General features: G+C 39.2%; 1 protein-coding gene across 4 annotated transcripts in view; it reads left to right on the top strand.

Annotated features, from left to right (window-relative positions):
- The first annotated feature begins 3024 nt into the window (after positions 1-3024).
- The window catches only part of tec (tec protein tyrosine kinase), a 143400-nt gene continuing 140227 nt past the window's right edge, over positions 3025-6197 (top strand). For 3 of the 4 annotated variants that reach the window (XM_072568897.1, XM_072568886.1, XM_072568868.1), the window contains exon 1: positions 3025-3287. The gene's annotated coding sequence lies outside the window, so the exon portion shown is untranslated. Of the gene's footprint in view, positions 3288-3376; positions 3564-6197 lie in introns of those variants that run through there. The other variant, XM_072568878.1, reaches the window with a different exon arrangement.

Genomic DNA, 6197 nt, shown 5'->3' with positions numbered 1-6197 from the left:
ATGACTGACAATACTAAATGTAATTAATGGGTTTAGTTATAAATCCAGTTCAGTCTTTTCATTTGAGGAAGCCTGTCTTGGCTGTAAGTTCCTATATCAGGTGAGTTTGTCAGTTTCATCTGTGGGTGAGAAACCCACACAGAAAACTTACTATCAATTCAATGTTATCAGAAAGGATATAAGGGTGGCTGGTGCAATATGTAAGAATATTACACTTGTATAGTGTGGTTTCTTCTGATGATATATTATAGACATGATCATCTTCACATACCAACGACAAGAGAAGTGAACGTAACAGGGTGCACCTCTTTACCCTACTTCTTTAGATATCATTAAAGTATTTGATGCAGTTAACTGATAGGACTTTATAAGATTTTGGGAATATTGGCTGTCCATCAAAATTTCTCAGTCTCATTTGTTCCTTCCAAGACAACATTCACTGTGTAGTTTGATGGCTCATCTGACAGTTTCAGAATGAACAGTGGAGTGAAACAGGTCTGTGTACTATCTATCACTCTGTTGGGTATTTCCTTTCCAGGCTCCTGGCTTTGCTCTTTCCGACGGATATGGAAGGAGTCTATATGCACTCCAAGTCACACAGCAAACTCTACAATCTATCAAGACTGAAAATGAACATGAAAGAACATTGTATCATGATCAACACAATTCTTCTATACTGATGATATTGCACTCATCTTTAACAGAAAAACTCAACCATAAAGACATATTGGACGTCTTTCTCATGCCTTTAACCTGTCTATACCTGTAATAACCATCAAGAAAATCATAGTCATGGAAAAAAAACTGTTGCATATTATCCCTGGTCACATTAAATAAAACTTCACTGTAAATGGTTAACAAGTTCTGCGACAAAGCTCCAGGATGACAATCTAACCCTTAATGTAATGTTTAGCTCAGTTGGCTGGATAGTTGGTTTGTGATGCAGAGTAACACCAACAATGTGGATTCACATTCTTACACTGACTAAGAAAATTCTGAAAAATTTGTGTTTTCAACTTCTCCCATTACCTGAGGTATAGTGACCTTCAGGTTAAACCACGAGAAGTTCTCTCCCTCTACTGAGAGAAAGCTGTTGAAACCCGTGTTCTCAATATCTTGTCATATGACTGTGAAGCATGGAGGACAGCTTTCAGGAATAGAACATTGAATCCCAAATGTGGGGTTTTAGATTACTTACAGTGTGGAAACAGGCCCTTCGGCCCAACCAGTCCACACCGACCCGCCAAAGTGCAACCGACCCAGACCCATTCCCCTACATTTACTCCTTCACCTAACACTACGGGCAATTTAGCATAGCCAATTCACCTAACCCGCACATTTTTTTGGATTGTGGGAGGAAACCAGAGCACCCGGAAGAAACCCACACAGTCACAGAGAGAATGTGCAAACTCCACACAGAGAGTCGCCTGAGGTGGGAATTGAACCTGGGTCTCTGGCGCTGTGAGGCAGCAGTGCTAACCACTGTGCCACCATGCCACCCATGGGTTTGAAGGGTATACCCTGGTCTGCCAAAATTATGAATGCAGCACACCTCTCAAAGACAGAGCTCACAAATTTGTTCACATACAACAATGTTTTTGGCTGGACAAAATATAGGAAAGAAAATGGTCACACATTCAATGACTTTATTCTGCGCTAGACGACCAATGGGATGCACAAAGCTCCACTTCAAGGGTACTGCCTCTGTCAAAGATTAAGGCTTTGAATGCTTTTCAATCACTGCCCCACTCCCAATCCTTGCTGCCTAATATTCCACCCGATTTATACCCTCAGTGTTCAGATCTACACATCTAAGTATCCTTTGCTGTAGTCTCGAGGCAAGCATCCTTTCAACTATAAAAGATACTGAAGCAAGCAATCCATTTCAAACGAGGTGTCTTCAAGAGACACACCCAGCTCCCTTTCACTATCCCCATTGCTGTCTTATTCCAAGTGAAGTGTTGAGCTATTCAGTGAGGAGATCAAAAATGAAACAGCAAAGGAATTATGAAGGCGACATGTGGACAGGATAGCATGGGGAGACTGCATTAACAGATGTATAACAGTATTAACCAACTTGCTGTTTCAATGCAGTGGTATGAAATGCTGTGACTTTAACATCAGTCATTGCACCAGGAGGTCACAGCTGAAATTGAATTTTGTGGGTTGGTGTGCACCGCCATAATGATCAGTGGGTTATTCAGTAGTCACCAACATTGAAAACAACAACTCACAGTCACACATTTAGAAGCTTCATGAAAGACATTTGGGGTCAGTCTATTAAATGTTAGCCTTTTCAACCATTACCTAAGGTATGTGTCTTGAAGACACCTCATTTGAAATGGATTGTTTGCTTCAGTATTTTTTATAGTTGAAAGGATACTTAGTTGTGTAGATCTGAATAGTGAGGGTATAAATTACAAACCGATTTTAAGAGATAAATTATTTTTGAATGGTATTTCAATGGGGTTCTAAGGAGACTTGAGACAACTGCTTTTTGTCAACTTACTGGTACATAATTTTAAAGATATATAGTTATTTCACAGGATGTGGGTGTAATTGACGAGGTCAGCAGTTGTCCATCTCCAATTGCCCTGGTTGTGGCGAACTGCCTTTTGGAACCGCTGCAGTACTTGGGATCCAGAGAAATCCAAAGTAATGTTACTAAGTTTCAGGATTTTGACCAATGTAGAAGAAATGGCGATATAATTCAGGAACTATAGTCTCCATTACCAGCTTCTAACATTTAGGATGGTTGTTACCAAGGAATGTGGGAATATTTCAGGGGGTTTACCGACATAGAAAGATTGGAAGAGCGATCTGGTGGTTCCGATGACGATACAATGAGTTCTACATAGAGAGTTATAACCAACACAGTATATTCTTGCGATCCGCTTCCTTTTACGCAATGACTTAAATATTTTATTTGAAATCAGAATTTCCAGAGGGAACTGAACTGTTGAATTTCTGCTTTTTTTTCTCTTTCTGCAGAGCCTTCCAAGAACTGTCTGTCCCAGGGTGCTCTGCCGGGTTGCGCATGTTTTGTCGCTTTGTGGTGTTTGCTGAAACTGTCGATGTGTATCGGCGGCTGGGGGTGTTGAACCGTCCGGTTGGAGTGCACCCAGAAAGCGGATTAGTGGCAATTGGTGTGAGGCGAGGCCGGAGGGGGTTACTGCTGCGGCTGCCAAGGCAGGTGAAGGGGAGCGCGAGTGCAGCCGAACCCCCCCAAACACCTGCACAGCGCGAGGGCTGATTGTCCCCGGGAGACAAGTGTATCTGTGGACATGGTGAGTCTGCGCCAGGCGGTCTGACTCAGCTCCCCCAGCTAAAGGTTTTGGTTCAGCAAACCGCGACAAGGGAAGGAGCTCGCTCTCTTTGTTTTTTATTGTTAAAGTTAACATACATGGCCGTAGGAGAGTTTGTCTTGAAGTTGGCTGGGCACTGAAAACAGATTATGAAAGGAGGATTGGTGCGTGTGCTGCAATGCAGGAAGTGAACATTTATATTCCCCCTGTTCCATACTCACTTTGCGAATTGACCCCACTGTTGAGTTAGAATTATCGGTGAGTTGTACTTTTCCCTGGCCGATTTGAGTTTGTTTTAAAGGCTACAGCGTTTTCGAGCGGAGCTACCTCTTTTTTGTTTCTCTCCCCCTCCCTTTCGTAGGAATTGTTTTACCAATGTTAGCTATGAACTGATAAGAGGGAGTAGCGTTTGTGGAGAGAGAGCCACCTAATTTGTTGTTTATTTCTGTAACGAAACAACCGTTTTCTAAATGGTGCTTTTTTTTTTAATGCCGAAGAGAGAAAATGTGAAAGGCATAGAAAATGCTTTAAAAAGTGATTTCTACGATCAGCAACATTTCAAGAGAACGGGAAGACAACAAAGCAGCGAATGCGGTGTAAACGACAGTCACCCAAATTCTTAGACATATTCTGTAATCCTCAGGGTTTGCAGGCAGTACCGGCATATTCGCTATTTGCTACATTCGCGGGTAGCTTCTGTCTCGCCACCCTTCATTCTGTATTTAAGTACTTGTGTTTAAGTTAGTATTGCTACTCAAGGTACTATTTATCCAGAGTTTTATTTTGGTTGTTAGAGTAGATTTAAAAAAAAACTTGCTAAATATAGAAAAAGTCGCTTTCAAGTAAAACAGCACTTTATACATTTCCTTATATTTTAGAACATGCTTCAGCAAATTGAATGACTTCAAATAATGCTGAGCTGGGATGTAATCAGTTACCATCTAAGGAGAACAAATGAGCAAGTTTGATATTAAAAAAGGAATGAATAAGAATTTATGTTGCATCTGTCAGGTATCTCAAAATGAGTTACTTCGAGTTGTCAAATATAGCAGCCATTTTACACACTCCCTGTCCCACAAACAGTAGAATAAAAGTTTACCAACACACAGATTTTTTGACCCATCCTGCTGCTGCTAGATTTTTGATGGAATGCACTGCACTTTATTCTGCTTTAAATATTTTTCCGGTTTTCTCATGAGTAATGCTTTCAGTTTTGACCATTGTCTATGCCCTGGATATAAATATTTAAGTGCAGAATTTTTACAAGGTTATTAGAGCTATGTGGTTGTTATTTAAATCACACCAACTAACCTGATTACTGTTCTGTTAACCAGTAATATGGGAGTTTCTCTTTTGATTTTCAAAAGAATGCTTTTTTTGGTCATTGTATGATTTTAAGCTAATAAATATTCCTATTTATTAAATTAGAGTTCCAAATTAAAATAAGTCCTTTAAACTGGTATCCAATTCAGTACATAATATCCTTAAATATGACTTAGCTGATGTTTTGTATAAATACATCATTATTGTCTGGATAAATATTAAATTGAGGGGGAAACAAAAGGTCATGTAGCAATGCAATATGCAGAAAAGAGTAGAGGAGTTATCACAGTGCTGTGTCCAATGTTATGTATCAAAAAAATTTCAACCTTGAGTTTAACATTTTCAAGTTTGTTTTCAAGTTGCAAATTGCTTTGCTCTTCGAAGTCCGTAACCACTTGAGATCTCTGCTTTCCACCAAAATGTTTTTTTTCATTTGGTTACCATTCCTTCACTTGCTTCAGCTCTAAGTTGCAGAATTCTTGCTCTCAAACTTACTGGATGTTCCCTTAGGCCTTCCTTAAAACCTACCTCTTTCAATCTTAAGATTTCTTATGTGCCTCAGTATCAAACTGTGGTTGGGATGCTTGTCTCAAGATGTTCACTATTTCAGAGATGGTATTGACATACTTTTCTATCATTCACACATGTGACATGGGTGTCACTGGCTGGATCAGCATTTATTGCCTGCCTGTGAGAAGGTGATAGTGGGCTGCCTTCTTAAACCACTGTAGTCCATGTGCTGTAAGTAGACCCTGAAAGAAGGAATTTCTAGGATTTTGACCTTGCAATAATGAAGGAATGGGTGATCTATTTCCAAGTCCAGATGGTGGATTTGGAGGGGAACTTGCAGGTGGTAGTGGTGGTGGTGTTCCCTTGTGTGCTGGGCTTGTCCTTCTCTATGGAAGTGGTGGTGGGTTTGGAAGCTGTAGTCTCGGGGCCTTTGGCAGATTTCTGAAATAGTGATTAATTATCTGGTTAAATATGTCACTAATATTTGTGTACCTTTTAAAATGCACAAATTGTTTGGGCAATTGTACCTAAAGACCAAAATTTATTTTCCTGTCAAATGATTTGTGATGCCTTTTTTTGTGAAAGGTAGTTAAGAAAGGAAAGAGTTTTTTTTTGATGGAGTGCCTGAATCTATGGATAGAATTGTAATTTGAGCTAATCAGTTTTGAAAAAAATAATTCTTTACTCTTGTACAAATATTTATCAATAAAATACCACATGTATTGGTCTTTCAATGCAATGTAATTAGGTATCATTAGCTTTCCTTGTCAGATATCACTTCTTCCCTTTCCAATCTGAGCAAATTTAATTGACTCAAACACCTTTTCTTAAATAGATTTTACTAATAAATAAAAGTGAAAGATTTGTTGAATATAACTGGTTTTCACAATGGGAATACAAATGCTATTCAGTACATTGTTTTAATAAATTCATGTTTATGCTGTATGTTGAAAATAATTGGGGATGTAATAGACTTTCAAGAATTATTGTTTCTACGTTCCTCTCGTCATGCTATGTAATAATACTTGGCTGATTGTGGTTTCAGTCTGTGACCATTTT

This window comes from Chiloscyllium punctatum, chromosome 1 (genome assembly GCF_047496795.1).
Source record: "Chiloscyllium punctatum isolate Juve2018m chromosome 1, sChiPun1.3, whole genome shotgun sequence".
Taxonomy (NCBI): domain Eukaryota; kingdom Metazoa; phylum Chordata; class Chondrichthyes; order Orectolobiformes; family Hemiscylliidae; genus Chiloscyllium; species Chiloscyllium punctatum.
Note: the sequence above shows the minus strand (reverse complement) of the source record. Positions and strands in the feature narration are given on the sequence as shown.